The following is a 17,876-nucleotide window of genomic DNA, read 5'->3' as shown; positions in this document are numbered from 1 at the left end:
ATCTCACGATTGAAAAAGTGAAAAGTAAATAGCAATTGAGTATTACTACTCAATTGAATAGCTACAGTAGCACACTTAGACTTTTTCAGTAAGTTTTGCTGAGACAGCAGAGAAATGGTGTTGTAGTTAGAGGAGTACGACAGGTCAATAATAGGTCCTTTTAAAGATTGTACTTATTTATTTGAGATTTTAAAGATTTTATTTATTTATTTGAAAGAGAGAGCACATGCACAGGAGTGGGGGGGGCAGAGGGAGAGGGAAAAGCAGACTCCCCGTTCAGCGGGGAGCCCTACGGGAGACTTGATCCCAAGCGCCTGGGATCATGACCTGAGCCGAAGGCAGATGCCTAATGACTGAGTCACCCAGGTGCAAAAAATGGGAAACCAAACAGCCTGCTCAGGTGCCCATGGGAATGAGCCTGTAAAGCAGAAGCAATGGACGATGCATAACAGAGAGACAGACTAGCTTCGGAAGTACGAGCCGCCAGCAGGTGGGAGCGGACGGGGAGTGTCGATGGGAAGGAGAGGAGCTTGCCCCTGAAGAACAGCACTGATGTCTCACTCTTACAACAGGTTGTAGGGCCAGACGAGCGTGGGACTTTGAAAGGAAGGAAAGAAAGGAAGGAAAGATGAGGGGTTGCCCATCTAATAAGTCAAGGCTGGCGACTAAAAGAGAAGCAAGTGGAGAGGAGAGGGTATAAGAATCTCGAGAAGAGTTGAGAAAATGGGAAACATTTTGGAGAGTGTAGCAGAACCCCGAAGGAGTGTTGAGTGCCCACACAGAGCTTGTGGTCATGAATGTTCACGGAAACCCTCCCACCTTGTTTATAATTTCCCCAGATCGCTTGTAACTTCCCACAGGTGAAAGCGCCCAAGAACTGGAGGGCTGGGTCCGTGGGTTAACCAGGGTCAAGCTCAGGTTGGCTGGAAGGAGGCTCTTCATTTGGTAATGTTTCCCAAAGTCGGCTCGCGCATTTGTCTCTTATTGTTTCTTGAAACCCCAACTACCAGAGCCCCAATCTCTCCAATGCTCTGAAGGCCATTCTAGGATGCTTTCGAAGACTGGCATTGTGTTACTCACCAAGACAGGAGGGTTTCACTTACTTAACATCTGATACTAAGTTACTGAATGTTAAAAAAAAAAAAAAAGCGTTCACTCTCACTAGTCACCAAAAACATACAAATCAATGGAAAAAGGAAAACACAATGTTTGGCAACCAGTTCGAAAACATGAAACAGATAATGCCCAATGTGGTTAGGAGTCAAATGAAACAAACACTTTCATGTGCAGCTGGTGGGAAGACAAAAGCTCTGCGGGGGCAATCTGGCAAGAGTGTCGAAAGTCTTTAAAAATGCTTCCCCTTTAACTCAGTAACTTCTAGAAATCATCACCAAGAAAATACACTGGGAAATATATAAATATTTAACAACATTAGCTTCACTACATTTTTTTAAATAGTAAAAAGTTATAAGAAGCATAAATGCCTAAACAAATTAAAAGATTTGTTAAATGAATTATGGCCCACCAGTAATTTCTTTGCAGCCATTAACAATAATCATATAGTGTGTACTTATTGATACAAATAATACATACATTTTAGAATAAAGAAGAGTTGCAAAACAATATATAGTTTCTATTTTTAGTTATAAATATATTTATGTACTGTTGAGGTCTATCCCAATGGGGCTTTTTCTATAGACCTACATTGTTGGGAATGCCTCATATACATGTGCTTTCCTTTACTCAAAGAAGTCCAACTGAAAGAATTGTGGACTGACAGTGACAACTGTGAATTGAACAAAAATTCTTTTTTAAAGGGCTATTTTGAAGATTATGATTCTGACTTTGGTGGAACTAAGGTGGTTGGCAGTGGAAGGAATTATGGGCAAAATTCCTTAAATAAAAATTTATTGACTTTAAATTAAAAAAATACATTTATGTATTATCTAAACAGAAAAAAAAAGATAACTCTAGTACTATCTGTGTAACTCTTAGGTAAATCTACAATCATTTCAAAATAAAACTGCTAAAGAAAAAAACCTCATCTGTTGAGGTCTTCTTTGCTAAAAGAAAGCATATGAACTCCATAAAGTCAAATCTTAGATCAGCATGTGAATATGCGGGGGTAAACTCTGAGTCCACTAAAGCTAGGACGCAGGTCACACTGGAATACCTAGATTTGGGGTCAGCCTCTGCCTGCTAAAACACAGAGGTAATTGCTCCCCCTCCTATAACTACGCTGTTATGAAATCAGGTGAAATAAATAGCCTTCACCTTTCGACATGGAAGTGAGATAAAATAAAACGTTTACGGTAAGACACAAGTTCTAGTTGAACAGAAAACACATCAAATTAAAGGAAAATGATAGCCCAAGGACACACACACACACTGAATGCCAGGGAAGATAGGCTACAGGTGCAGAGGGCAAAGCCCTGGTAAGGTCAAGGCGGACGTGGGGTGTAGGGCAGCCCGAGCCTGACTGAAATGACAGGAAGTGTGGGTATTGTGTTTGGGAAAACTGAGAAGAAATGAAAAGAATGGTCTTGTAGAAATGCTGTGAGAGGTAAGGGTGCCAAGGTTTAGATGCTACACACACACACCCCCCTGCAGCATACACAACACACACAACACAACACACACAACACACACACAACACAACACACACAACAGACACAATACACACACTATACACACCACACACAATACACACAATATACACACAACACACACAAGACACAATACACACACTATACACACCATACACACAACAGACACAATACACACACTACACACAGCAGACACAATACACACAATATACACAACACACATTACACACAATATACACAACACACATTACACACAACAGACACCATACACCACACACAACAGACACAATACACACCACACACACAACACACAACAGACACAATACACGCACTATACCACACACAACATACACAACATACATAACACACATACAAAACACACCCCACACACAATACACGCAAACACACCACAACACATACAGCACATACAACACACACCAAACATAACATACCCCCAAGTACACACAATAGACACAACACACACAACATACACACACCCTGCATACACACAACATACACAATACATATAACATGAACAACACATACACTCACATACACCACACACCATGCCACACGAACTAAACACACACACACATCACACACCACACAAATCATAAGCATAAAGTAAAAGTAAACACCTAATTCCTTGATCCAAAGTTAAGTTCTGTTATGGACAAATTACATTTGTTTGGAATAGAACTTAATTTATTCCCGTCTCTGTCATAAGATACTTGTGTGCATCTGTCAGGTCTCCCCCTCCCCTCCTCTCTGCTGGGCCGTGCCTCCCGCAGTCTGTGACAAGAGGAGAAACCAGCAGAGTGATTCTTCTTCCTGTCAACCCTTCCTCCCCTCAGCCCAGACCTGCCTCACCCACTACCCCACCTGCCGCCGCCATTGGCTTGCTTCTTCTGAGGTCCCCTTCTAGAAATACTAAGATTCCAGATTCTGCCCCTCTCCTAACTCAACCAGTTACTATTTGGCTTCCATTTTCCCACTTCTAAAAATGCTCCGATCACTCACCTGATATTGTCCCCTCCCCTAGTCTTTTTGTTTTTGTGTTTATTCTTATACCTTTGCATTAAAATGACTTTGTTGCCATTCTTTTGGAGTTTAGGCGGGTCGGGATTGTTAATTACCTACGGGGACTCCTCCTACTTAAAGCCTCTAAAATAAGTTCTAAATGTGGAAATGACGAAGGGCTCTGGGTAACAGTAATGATTAAACCTATTCCCTCTCATCTGCATAAAGTTTTGCTTTTAATCCAACCTCTAAGTTTTTCCCAATAAACGCACACAAAAGCATTGACTTGCATATCTACCCCCACCCCCATGCACAGCAGAGCTTCTGAGACCAACCAAGGAGAACCACATTTCAAATAAAATGATCTCAGACTCTTGGCAGTAGGAGTGCCCAGCATGATATACAGTCTGTTTAGGCAGAAATAATAATAAATTTCCACACAGATATAAATTGACTCTAAGCATGCGTGACTTTGCATTTTAATCCTGTCACTATCAGGTGGAACCAACTTTTATTAAACCAACTTAAGCAATGGAAAGAAAAGTCAGTTATTTAAAAATGAGCTGGAGTCCCTACTCATCCAAACAAATAAGGAGAAGAAAATCATAGACTTAAATTTCTGATAGCATCTGGTTTTGCTGCTCCTTCGGACACCATGCAGGTGAATCTTTAAAGCAGTATTTCCTGCAGATGAATCTTTAAAGCGGTATTTTCTGCCATATGCCAGGCTTTCCAACGGTGCAGCGACTGTCGGCTTTCCAAAGCTGCTGATGCTACCACTCTTACTCAGATATTTTACGCCTTCCTCCCTTACCCACTACCCTCCACTCCCTCTGCAAACACATACCCCATTCAGCAATACCAGAAAGAAGGAGCTGATGAGCCCACAACATTGGTTTTAGGGGTGCTGCTGATAGGAAATGTAAAGGCCTTTTAAAAAAAAAGGCAGAATTGGTGTGAGAAGGGGTATTGAAGAGAGTTTCCAGGAAGTTGGAGGGAAAAAAAAAAACAACACTTCAGTTTTGTTTTTGTTTTTGTTTCTGTTTTTAAAGATGATGGACTTAGGGACGCCTGGGTGGCTCAGTCAGTTAAGCGTCTGCCTTCAGCTTAGGTCATGATCGCAGGGATCCCAGGATCCCATGGGATCGAGTCCCAGGTCTGCTCAATGGAGAGTCTGCTTCTCCCTCCCTCTCTCCCCCTGCCATTCCCCCTCTCCCCCTGCCCTTCCCCCTGCTTGTGCTCTCTCTCTCTCTCAAATAAATAAATAAAACCTTAAAAAAAAAAAAAGATGGTGGACTTAAATAATGACTCTGGGCTTCTCCAACTCTAGCCCCGTCATGGACTCTGTGAGCAGAGTGACTTCTGAGGTCAGGAGCCTTGTCTTTCTTGTCATTGCTTCGTCTGCAGAGTCCAGGGTGCATTTTTGTTGGGTGAATAAATAGAACCAGTAAAGGGAAAATAGCTCAGTAATAAGCCTGTATATGTACTCTGAAATATTATGTAGCATTAAAAACTGATTTAAATCTATGTGCACTGACAGGCAAAAACTCTAAGACATATGGCTAAAGTAAAAAGTTAAAGAAAAAAATATATTTGATAAATATAAGAAAAATCCTAGAGGCTTGTGCACCAGATATAATAGATTTTATCTCTGGAAACAGAAAGGCCAAGGAGACCATGTTTCATCCATATTATTTAAATATTTCCGACAAGAGTGCATTCACAAATTACTTGGGTAGATAAAAAATAAAGCAAATGTTTCCAGTTGCCAACTGATGTTTTTATGTTTTATGTACTTGTGGTAAGTTTTCATATTTTTGTTCATCTTTTTAATTTCCTGTTTGCTTTTCATATTTTTTACTTTACCTTTTTAAAATTAATTTTTCGTAATTCCCATTTGTCCTTGGTAACATATTTTTACTGTAACAAGTAACATGCCTGATTTTTTTTGATTTGACCTCATGTAATAAACATACACTTATTAACAAAAATCGAACTATACTATTTTGAATCTGCATACTTTTTAATTACATATTGGATCTTTCCATGTAAGTATCATAGTTCTATGTCAGTATTCGTAATGACTTTGTCTTATTCCTTTGCACAGATATATTAAAATCCTACAATGTCCTATTTTTAGATACTTATATTGTAGCCCAATTTTTTCTTTTTTAAAGATTTTATTTATTTATGTGACACAGAGAGACACAGCGAGAGAGGGAACACAAGCAGGGGGAGTGGGGGAGGGAGAAGCAGGCTTCCCGCTGAGCAGGGAGCCCGATGTGGGGCTCCATCCCAGGACCCTGGGATCATGACCTGAGCCAAAGGCAGACGCTTAACAACTGAGCCACCCAGGTGCCCCTGTAGTCCAATTTTTAATATAACAGTTTTAGGAAATACAAGTTTAGATTTGATTAGTTTATGTTTTTTTTTATAAAAAGCTATAGTAGTGCCGGTTACTATCCAGAAAAGTTGCACCAATTTAAATTTGTAGTGTATAGGAATTCACGTTCCCCTTTCAATACAAGGGATCACTTTAGCATTTTAAAAAAACCTTTGCTATACAGTAAGAGAGAAATAGAATCATGTTGTTTTAATGTATCATTCTTTATAAGTAAAAAAATGTTAATATTTGTCTTTAATTCTTTAGTGAAGTAACTGTTCATGGGTATTCGTTTTACCTACTGGGTTTTCATTTTTCTTATCGATTTATAAGCTCTCTTTATATACTAAGGTTATTAGGTCTTTGCAACATATATCGAAATCTTTTTTACTAGGTCATATAACTTTAAACATTGTCCCTAAGTTCTTATTTATTAAAATTAAGTAAAATGTCCCCTTATTGTTTTTTCCTTAGGATCATGGTTTAAACAATCACCCAAAATATACATGTAAGAAAATATAAATTCTCAAAGCACTAGCAGAGTTTTGATTTTTACCTTTAAATATTTAAAATATAAATAAAAAAATACACCAGGGGGCACAAAACATAAAAACATAAATTTAAAACATAATTTAAAGACTTTAATTCTCCTGGAATCACTTACTTACCTAATTTATATGCATACAGGTAGGAAATGAAATTTATTTTTCCCTATATGGTTAATTAATTATCCTGATACCAATAAATACATATCATTTACCTATCTAGTGTTTTGTAATACCATTTTCATTATATGCTAATTTTTTGCATAAACTTGAGTTCATTTCTGAATGTTCATTCCTTCCTTCCTTCCTTTATTCATTCAACCAGTTTTTATTAAGGGAATATTATGTTCTAGGCACTGTGCTAGGCAGAAGGGACACAGCAGCACTGAATAAAATGGATGAGATCCTTCCCTTTTCTGACTGCTGTTCAACAAGTAGTCAGAGGCAATGAACAAATTGGGAAAAGCAGGAAGAAGAAAACAATGCCAAGTAATACAGTAGAGTGGCATTGTGGACAGGAGGACAGCTATTTTAGCAAAAGGCGTCACAAGCCTCTGTGAAGAATGATAACTGAGCAGACACCTGAAAGAAGCAAAAGGAACATGAAAAATGCAAGGGAGTCCCCCATGGAGTACAGGAAAAAAAAAAACCGTGACAGCCTGGGGGTAGAGGAACTGCAAGCGCGAAGACACTGGGGCAGGATCAGGTTTGGTATTTGGGGGAGGGGAGGGAGAGCAAAAAGGCCGAAGCAGCTAGACGGAAATCAGTGAGCAGAAGTTCAGGGATTTCAGTGTGGGTCTTCGCAGGCCATGGGATGAAGATTCGGTAGCTAGGGAGTATGGCTGGACGTCCATTGATGAAAAGAGCACCCTCGGGGAGCACTGCGCGGAGGACAGGCATGGAGAAGCAGGAGCAGGGCTGGGGAGACCAGTGAGGGAGCACCTGAGGTCATCCAAGAGGGGCAGAGGCAGCAGCTCTGAGGACGGCTGGGAGCGATCGAACTCAAACGTAGCTACGTTCAAGCTTGCGGGGCTCGGTGATTTGCTGGACATAAGAGAAGGGAATGTGGATACGGTAACTGAGGTGCTAAAAGCTTGGTGACGCGCTAAGTTCCAGGTAGGAATATCCAGAGCTTTGTCTTAAATAAGCTAAGTCTGAATGAAATTCTTTCTCCCTGTCAAGTGGTGGCATTAAGCAGGTGGTAGGACCTCCCTCAGGAGGAAAGTTCTGGCTGGAAACAGAAGTTTGGGAGGGTCATTAGCATTCCCGAGTCTGCAGGGATCAAGGGTCTCCGGGACAGAAAGTGTAAATGGGGGTGGGTGGTGGGCAAGGGAGGAAAGGAGAATGCAGAGGAACAGCCAGTGCGGGAGGCCAGGTGGCGGCTTCCCAAAGCCCAGAGAGGAAAGCGCTTTAAGAAGGAGGGGAGGTCTGCTCCTCCAGAGCTGTTGAGGCGTAAGATGAGCACTGCAAAAGGATCTTTGGGTTTTGTCACTGCAGTGGAGGAGGAGGGCTCCCAGCGGAGGAGAATAGGGGTGAAGACACAGACATAGGGAAAAAAGAAATGCAGCTGGAGGAGTGTGCGGAGACGTGCGTACAGTCAGGGAGCTTTGTTTTGTTTTGTTTTGCTTTTTTACTAGGCGCTAATTCATCCTGTTTGTACCTTCATGAACTGACTCAGGAGAAAGAAGAAGCTAACCAGGCGGGTGAGAGGGGTAAGGGCAGGAACAAGAGGGGATGGGATCTGGACCCATCAGGGGGTTGAGCTGTGTTCAGGGCAAGGATGTCTCTTCAATTTCTGTTCCATCCCATCCATCTGTGGCTCGGACATTGGCCTAGACCCACTTAGCTCTATAACTCTGTGGAACGTTTCAATGTCTGATAAAGCGGGAGACACCTTGCCAACATTATTTTTAGTCCTCATTTTAAAAATTAACACATACATTTCCAGCTGACCTGTTTTTTCTTTTATTTTTATTTGTACCAAGTTCATTTCACTTGAAGTGATCATATGGTTAAAAATTCCAAAGTTACAAGAGGCATAGAAATGAAAAAACTCTCCCTTTTGACAGTGTCTCCCAAATATGCATTTTTTCCCCACATGGAGGCCCACAATGTCACCATCTCTTGAATATTATATTAGAAATATTTTATGCATATACAAACACACTTATATTTCTTCTTTCTTTTTCCCTTTTTATATAATCAGTGACACAGAGCTTTGCCTGTTGCAGACTCTACTGCTCAAATATAAATATTGACAAATATATAATGACTGACAAAATCAGGTTATGGATGAAAAAGAGGGAGGGGGAAGATTCAAACGTCACCAATGCTGTCGAAAAAAATGAAGGAGCAAAAGTGTGGGTAATATCATACTTACACAAGGGGCGCCTGGGTGGCTCAGTGGGTTATACATCAGACTCTTGGTTTCGGCTGGGGTCATGATCTCAGGGTTGTGATATCGAGTCCCACGTGGAGCCCCACCTTGGGCTTCATGCTTAGTGGGGAGTCTGCTTGAAGATTCTCTCCCTCTGCTCCTCCCCCCAATCTCTCACTCAAATAATAAATAAATCTTCCAAAAAATATTATATTTCTACAAGTAGCCAATAAAATGAGACTACACACCTTAAATATAAAGACTCTATACAAAAAGCAAAGAAAACAAACCATATAGAGAAAAACTTTTTTAAAAAAATGCCCAGAAACTGAAGTACAACATAAAATAATAGGACAGAGCTAATACCAAATGTATGTGTTAATCATTAAATGATTAGAGGATTAAATCACTTATTAAAAGAGAAAGATCTTCAGGTTTTACCACAAAGCAGAATCCAACTGTACACTGTGCACGAGAGACACACCCCATAAATGTGACTCAGTTCAGTGAACGAGATGAGCAAAGTCCAGCAAAGCATATACAAATAAAAAGAACACTGTGTTCCTCAGAGGAAAATCAGACAGAGCAGGATTCTGCCCACAAACCATTAGAAATGGCGTGAAGGGCACTTTATGATGAACTAAATAACTAGCAGCAATATTCACAAGGAAATGGTAGGAGACGGAAGAGGAAAGGAACACAACCCACCAGCAGGGAGAGATTTTAATTCACCTGTAAGCATACGTCAGATTCATGGGACAGTAGGCATCTATAATCAAGACAGAGTAATATGAATAAACTGGGGGAAAATAGTTTCAGTCATGTCTGGGACAGAGGACTGAGCTTCCTGATATGAAAGAGTTCCTAGAAATTGAGGGAAAAAACAAAAACTTAAATAAAAAAGAGAGAAAAAAAAAAAAACCAACCATGCAAAGGATATAGACAGCTCACAGCAATACCAATGTGAATAACCCTTACACATATGAAGGACTGCCCAACCTCAGCCATGAGAAGAAAATTAGTCCTAAGAATTACACTGAGATGCAGAGTTCCTCACCAAACAGGAGCCAGATTCCCAACTTTTACAATATACTGTGTGGGAAAGCAATTCTCTCACAGAGCTGGTGGGGTGATCACAATGCTCCAGGAGGAGGCAGCCACCTCGGCAAATCCGAAGGGATTTCTGTGGTGTCCATGAAGTATGATCAGGAAGCCCCCACGGTTCACGGGTACAGCAAGAACTGCCTTGACAGAAAGAAAACCAGGAAGGATGTGCTGTTAGTGTGACAAGATTCAGCAAATAAAAATACAGGTCATCCCGTTAAATCTGAATTTCAGATAAACAATGCATTATTTTGGTATATGTATGTCCCCTGCAATAAGGAGGTCCCCTGCAGTATTTATGACATACTCTCGATACCCCCTGGTTAGAGGTTTGTGGCAAGGTACTTGGCATAGGACTTTGGTTAGTCAGGTTAGGCGCAACCTCCTGCCCCTGACCGCTTTCTAGGTTGATAAGCACACCAACTGTGCTTCAGGTGCTCGTAACCTTAGGTCTCTGGCTGAGTGGAGGCCTCCACGGTAAGGGGTGGCCCTGCGCAGATCTACCCCTCGGGAAGTACCGAGGCTGGGCTTGCTGTGAGCATAGAGAGCCAGCGAGGCCAAGAAGCGGCCTCCAGCACTTGCAACGCACGGCAGCCATGTCTGCTACTAATCACCATAGGAAGAAGTAGAGTCCAAGGCCTGAGATCAGACGCATTTCTGCTTCATTCTGCCTTGGACGGCTTTAAGTGGCAGGAACGTCACTGCAAAATTCAAACAAGAACCTCTAAGGTTTTGACTTGTGAGATGACAAGGAAGAACCATAAAATCACAGCTCTGTGCAGGAGCTCTGGGGCGGGCCTCCTGTGGCCCCTCCTTTTGCAATTAAGGATTGAGGAACGTGAGTGCCAGGCAGGGGCAGTGTCTTGCTCAGCTCAAACGGAAACCGTTGAATGTCCTCAGCTCAGTGCATCCCCATTGTCATTGCATGCCACGTGAAATGTTTCTTATTTGTAAAGGGTGCCTGTGGGCTGATTTGTACACACGCCTGCACATTCCTCAGACTCATCAAGAGGCAGAGGCTAGACTCCTCACCTTACATCTGGGCCGACCTTAGTGACTCCCTTGTAGCCAATAACATGTAGCAGAAATGAGCGACACAGCTTCACAGGTGAGCAACACAGGTGAGAATAGGCTGGCTTGCTCGCCTTGAAGCACTGAGCTACCACAAGACTGCCATGTAGTGAGGAAGCCCAGGCCACAGGAGGAGGCCACCTGTAGGTGAGACAGCTGACCACCTCCAGGCAACCACCAGCATCAACGTTTTCTTCCTACTGCTAAAAACTTTTAGACAGGAAGTGAAGAACAAAAGTCATTCCTGGTCTACTTTATCTTCACTTGAGGCCAAACAAAAGCCAAAATACTTTTTCTGCTTTGGGAAGATAATGAAATAAAACCTGTTTTTGAAATTTAACTTTCGGCAGCACAGAGTCTTTGGGGAACAAATATAAGGCAATCCCAGGAGATTGTTCTTTTTTAAAGGTCAGGAGATTTTCAGACGATAAACACTTGATCAGCAATCCAGTTCGCAAGCAATACCCAGGCAATTAATCACAGGTAGACAAGATCTTTCCTGTGGAGAAAATTTAGCTGTTTTTGGAAAATACAGCTTTGCTTCAAAAAGTATTTGAAAAGGGGGCGCCTGGGTGGCTCAGATGGTTAAGCGTCTGCCTTTGCCTCAGGTCATGATCCCAGGGTCCTGGGATCGAGTCCTGCATCAGGCTTCCTGCTAGGCGGGGAGCCTGCTTCTCCCTCTGCCTCTCTCTCTCTCTCTCTCTCTCTCTCTCTGACTCTCATGAATAAATAAATAAAACATTAAAAAAAAAGTATTTGAAAAGAAAAGCAAACCAGGGGCTTCTCCGCTCTAAAGCCCAATATGGCCGATATACTTTCATAATGTAAACATGCTTACTTTTTCCTGATTCTCATGAGCAAAATAAACAGCAAAGTGGGGCGAGGCCTTGAGTGGGTCTAAAGTGTTCTGAGCAGCCCCTGAACCTGCCTGATGACAATCCATCCAGAAACATGGAAAAGCAAAGTGTTGTATTAAGTGTTTCTACTAGTTTCCTAGGGGTACTCTGGCAAATTACCTCAAACTTGGAAGCTTAAGATAACAGAATTTTATTTTCTCAAGTTTTGGAGGCTAGAATCCTCAATGGAGGTATAGGCAGAGCCCCATTCTCTCTTAAGTCTCGAGGGGAGAAGGCTTCCCTGCTTTTCCAGCTTCTGGTGGTGTCCGGCCAGCAGTCCTCTGTGTCCCTTGACACATGACAGCCTTACTTCACTCTCTGCCTCTGTCTTCACACGGCATTCTTCTCTGTGCATATGTCTGCATCTCCTTTCCATTTCTTATTAGGACACCCATCAGATTGCATTTAGGGCCCCTACCCAGGATGACCCCATCTTCACTTGATTGTATCTGTAAAGATCCTATTTCCAAATAAGCTCACATTCGTGGGTCCTGCAGGTTAGGACTTGAACACACATTTTTTGGGAAACACAGTTCAACTCATAACAGTGTCCTAAAACAGAGATCTAACTAGAGGGCTGTGGTTGTGGGGATGGCAGGATAATTCACTGGGAGGCATCTCGTGGCTACTTCTTTTGTAGTCTGAAGAACTTGGATTCAAATACTGACTAGCTGTGAAGCTGTGTAAAAGCTATGTCTCCCCTCAGTCTCAGATGAGTTACATATAAGTGGGGATTAATTGAAACAAGTGTGGTCCCAGACCAGCAGCCTGGGCATCACCTCGTGAGAAATGCTAAAGTCAGGTCCCGGCCCAGACCAAATTGAGCTGGAGTTTGCATTTAAAACAAATCTCTAGATGACTCAGAAGTACAGTGAAGTTTGAGGAGTACTTAGCACAGTCCTTGGGACATAATTTGCCCATAAATACTATCCCATCCCCAAAACCATATGAAGGCACTTCAAAAAACAGTTGAGTTAAAAAACAGAGGAGCATAAGGGAAAGGGGGGAAATAAAACAAGATGAAATGAGAGAGGGAGACAAGCCATAAGAGACTCTTAATCGTGGGAAACAAACAGGATTGCTGGAGGGGCCGGGGGTGGGGGGATGGGGTCACTGGGTGATGGACATTAAGGAGGGCATGTGATATAATGAGCACTGGTGTTATATAAGACTGATGAATCACTGAACTCTACCTCTGAAACTAATAATATACTATATGTTAATTAATTGAATTTAAATTAAAAAATAATAAAAAATATTTTAAAAAACAGTTAACATTTAATTTAATAACTATGGATGAAAATTAAAAAAGAGAGAGAGGATGAGGGTAGGCCATTTTTAAACTACCCAAAAAGAAATTGGTTGACGAGCAATAGGCTGGTAGTGAGATACTAAATTTTAGGACTCTTTGAATATTTAAAAAAAGAAAAATATTTTTTAATTTATGAAAATATTGCTCATACTAAGTGGGGAAAAGAAATCCAGAGAGGGGAGAGGGTTCAGATACATTTTTAAGACTGTGTTATCTGAGGGGCACCTAGGTAGCTCAGCTGGTTAAGCGTCTGCCTTCAGCTCAGGTCATGATCCTGGAGTCCAGAACCCACGTTGGGCTCCCTGCTCAGTGGGGAGTCTGCTCCTCCCTCTCCCTCTGCTCCTCCCCTCACTTATGTGCTCTCTCTCTCTCTAATAAATAAATATATATATATTTAAAAGACTGTGTTATCTGAAAGAAACTGAATTTGGAGATTACTGGTGTGTAATTCTTGTGAGAATTTTAAAAATTATTTAAATGTATAAACAAAAAAACTCCAAAGCTTGGAAGCACATTTCTCTCCCTCAGAAGAACAAAGAAGCTGGACAAACTGAAAATCAATGGTTTTTCTTACATTTACCAAAGAAACGAGGTCACAGGATAAACCAGCACCCTGACAACTGGAGAGACAAGTGAATACAGAGACCACAGACCAGCTGACCTGAAGCAGAAGCTGCTGGAGCCAGAATAGGTAGGAACATGTATGTGCTTCAGAAATTGCTGGAAGCTGAGGATGAACTAACCTGAGAGTTAAGAGCTCCTGGAGGCCCAGCTGAAGCAGGGATCCCCCACATTTTCACAGAGTTCTACTTCCAGCACCCCCAGTGGGTTCTCACGGTGAAGGACAGGAGAAAAACCCTTCATGTCTGGCTGTGGGTGGGGCCGGGGAGTAGCCATTCTGAAATACGTCACAATAAACACCTACCCAGCAAGAGAAAAGACTTCCCTGGAGCCTCCTTAGGGTAAGGAATGTTAGCCAATTCCAGCCAGCCACTGCTAGCCTTCCCATCTCACCACAGGGGAAAGAAAATTAGCTGAGAAACTCTTATGAAGGTCACAGACAGGGGTACAGACTCACTGAAACACTGAGACCCAATTATAGGATTAGAGAATGGTTACCCTGCCCACCCTCCTTACCACCAAATCAATAGGCTCAAGGGCCTGTATAATAACAGGGGGTCAGAGCTAAAAGAACTACAAGGCCCAAACTCTATCTAAGGAGGAGTTCCTAGGGAAACCCAAAGACAATGGAGAGACAAAAACCAGGACACTAGAGGAAACTGAAGTCTCTGATACCCACAGCCACTATAAACACAGCCTGACTCCTAGCCAGATAAAAATAAACTTCACACCAAAGTCCTATCTACTCAATTCTTACTACCCAATACATCACGTCTAGTTTTTAACAAAAAGTTCTTGCCAAAAGGCAAGAAAAACCCCAAAATCTGAAGAGATAAAGCAAGCATCAGAACTAGACTCAGATACGGCACAGATTTTGGAATGATCAGATTGAGGATTTAAAATGACCATAAATAAAGATGCTAAGCACACTAATAAAAAGAGTAGATAACATGCAAGAACAGACGGGTAATGTAAGCAGAGAGATGGAGACTCAAACTCAAAGGTAATCATAGAAATCAAAACAACTCTAACAAATGAAAAATACTTTTAATAGGCTCATTAGTAGACTGGGCACAGCTGAAGAAAGCATCAGTGAGCTTGAAGACATGTCAATAGAAACTTACTAGTGAAATGCAAAGAGAAAAAAGAATGAAAAAAAAAATTGAACAAAATATCCAAGAACTGTGGGTGCAAATACAAAAGGTATAACATAAGCTAATGGGAATTCCAGAAAGAGAAGTGAGAGAAAGAAGCAGAAGAAATATTTGAAATAATATAGGCTGACAATTTTCCAATATTATTGACAGAAATAAACCATGGACTCTAGAAGCTCAAAAAAAAAAAAAAAAAAACACAACACAAAAAACAAAAAACTCAAACCAAACCAAAACAAAAAACAAAAAAAACCAAGTATGATAGGCCGCCTGGGTGGCTCAGTTGGTTAAGCGACTGCCTTCGGCTCAGGTCATGATCCTGGAGTCCCGGGATCGAGTCCCGCATCGGGCTTCCTGCTCAGCGGGGAGTCTGCTTCTCCCTCTGACCCTCCTCCCTCTCATGTGCTCTCTCTCTCTCTCAGTCTCTCTCTCAAATAAATAAAAATCTTAAAAAAAAAAACAAGTATGATAAATACCAAAAAATCTACACCTAGGCCTATTGTACTCAAACTGCAGAAAGCCAAAGCCAAAGCCAAAATGTTGGAAGAAGCCACTTGGAAAAAAAGACATCTCACATATAGAGAAATAAGGACAAGCATTACATCAAATTTCTCATCAGATTCCATGTAAGCAAGAGAGTGGAAAGAAATACCCAGATTTTTAAAAGGAACAAAACAAAACAAAACAAAAACACCAACTCAGAATTTTGTACCCAGCAAAAATATTCTTCAAAGGTAAAGGAGAAATACTTTTTCTCAGACAAAACCTGAAGGCATTTGTCATCATTAGACCTGCACTACAAGCAATGTGGAAGTTTCTTCAAAGAGAAGGAAATGGATAAAGGAGTCAGAAACTCAGATCTATGTAAAGAAAGAAGGACTCAGAGAAGGAATAAAGGAAGACTCTGAGGTTGTCCTTGGAAGCTCACTGCCGATAGTGTTGAATTTGAACTGAACCCCATGTTCCTGGAAAACAGCAAAGAATAAGAGATATCCCACCCATATTTTACCTTCTGGGAAATGGTATATTGCAAAAAAAAAAAAAAAAAAAAACCCTCCTCCACATACGACTTAGGTAAGACTTAACAGGAGCAGCTCCCCCACTAATTACCTAGGACAAGACCAGACATAGACCCTCCAAATTCCCATTCTTTGCCTCATAAATGAGCTGAACTACTTTGTCTTCACTGATCAATGGGAACAAAATGCTTGTTCATCAAACTTTGGTTAAGCTTCTCTTCTGCCTCCAGGTGCCCAAACTTTGGTCCACCCTCAGCCTGAGCCAGTTGACAACCCCTCCTGAGACTAGGCTGACCTCAGACTAAAATATTCTCTTATGTACAATCCAATCATGCTCTGCTTTCACCCCTGTTTCACACACAACAGGGTATTTCTCTTCTTGTTTATCCCTCTTTATCAAAGAAAACCCTTATCTGCCTAACTGTGGAGACGCCTGCAGGTGTTATGGTCATGACATTCTCCCCATTTCCATGGTCCCCCACATCCCATTGCAATAGGGCTTCATCCCCCACATGCTACACCCCACTCCTTGCAATAATCCTTTTGAATAAAGTCTCTCCTTTTTAAGTTCAGACTTGTTTCTTATATGACATAAAATTTGGCCTCTGCTCTGCACTGGCTCCATGTCAGAGCTTGCCAATCTCACGCTCCCATCTCTCAGAGATGGGATCTAGTCACTGTCTAGTCTGGGCAAATTTCTGGAGGGGCTTTCTTTGCCCTTCTGTGCTCACAATACCAAGACTTTTTGCAGCCTTGCTCTTAAAGCATTTGAGCAGAAAGGCAATCTGCATGTGTTGCTGACTATCTGTATGTGCTCCTAGTCTGAAGGTTTTTTTCTTTCTGAGTAAAAAATTCCCTGTTTCTTAGGCAAACATTGTATTTTTTTTTTCATAGAGGTGCACTTACAATTTTACAATTAACCTTGCTTAGCATAGGGCCTCCTGACAATACTTTTAGGTGGAGAATTGGAGTAACATTTGCCTAGGACAAAAAAAGGCGGTATGTTTTGTGGTTTTGTGCAGAACTGAATATTTTTAATTGAATCAAAAGATAGTTGTTGGAAGCTAAAGTTTTGCTGATTTTATTACCAGAACTGTGATTAAATCAGTTTACTCTGTATTCGAAGTATGTAACATTCTGTAATTTTGAATTGTCAAAAGCAGTTTTAAAAGAAGCCATGTTTTATGGTTGCTAGGAGAAACCAGGCAATGCATCCCACGTTTATTTACTCCTTCAGATTGTTTTGTTAAATGCCTCCCCATTGTGAAGTCCCATGGCATGATGGGAAAACAGCAGCAAACAAATCAGACGTGGTCCCCCTGCCTTGAGGAGCTCACTAAACAACTTTTTTTTATTATTATTATTACAAGTATGTAAAGTTCTGCTAAGGAGAACTAACCTGCCAAGGGGTAAGCAGTTGAGTGGGCAGGGAGGGATGAGTATGTCAGATAGCTCAGGGCAAAGTTAGGGAGATGATCTTCTAAGAAACAATAATGAAAACTAGTTGGTTATGTGAACTATGGGGAGATTTGCACCTGGTGCCCATGGCTCTGCCTATACTTGAAGTGTAGGTATGAATCTGTAAGCAGTTAGCACAGTATTTTGCACAAACTACGTACTCAATATTTATGACCTGAATAAATGAGGCTTCATCAACATGTTACAGGATACACCTCAGATTTTGAAAAGCTGACAAAAGGAGTTGAGGATTACTAATGTAAGAATTAGGAGGAAAGATATATTTATGCAGTTCCTTGGCATTTTTTAA

The sequence above is a fragment of the Eumetopias jubatus genome, unplaced genomic scaffold (assembly GCF_037043125.1).
Source record: "Eumetopias jubatus isolate StellerSeaLion01/CBP00866 unplaced genomic scaffold, mEumJub1_p1.0 scaffold_3, whole genome shotgun sequence".
NCBI classification, from domain to species: Eukaryota; Metazoa; Chordata; class Mammalia; order Carnivora; family Otariidae; genus Eumetopias; species Eumetopias jubatus.
This window is presented reverse-complemented; position numbering follows the sequence as displayed.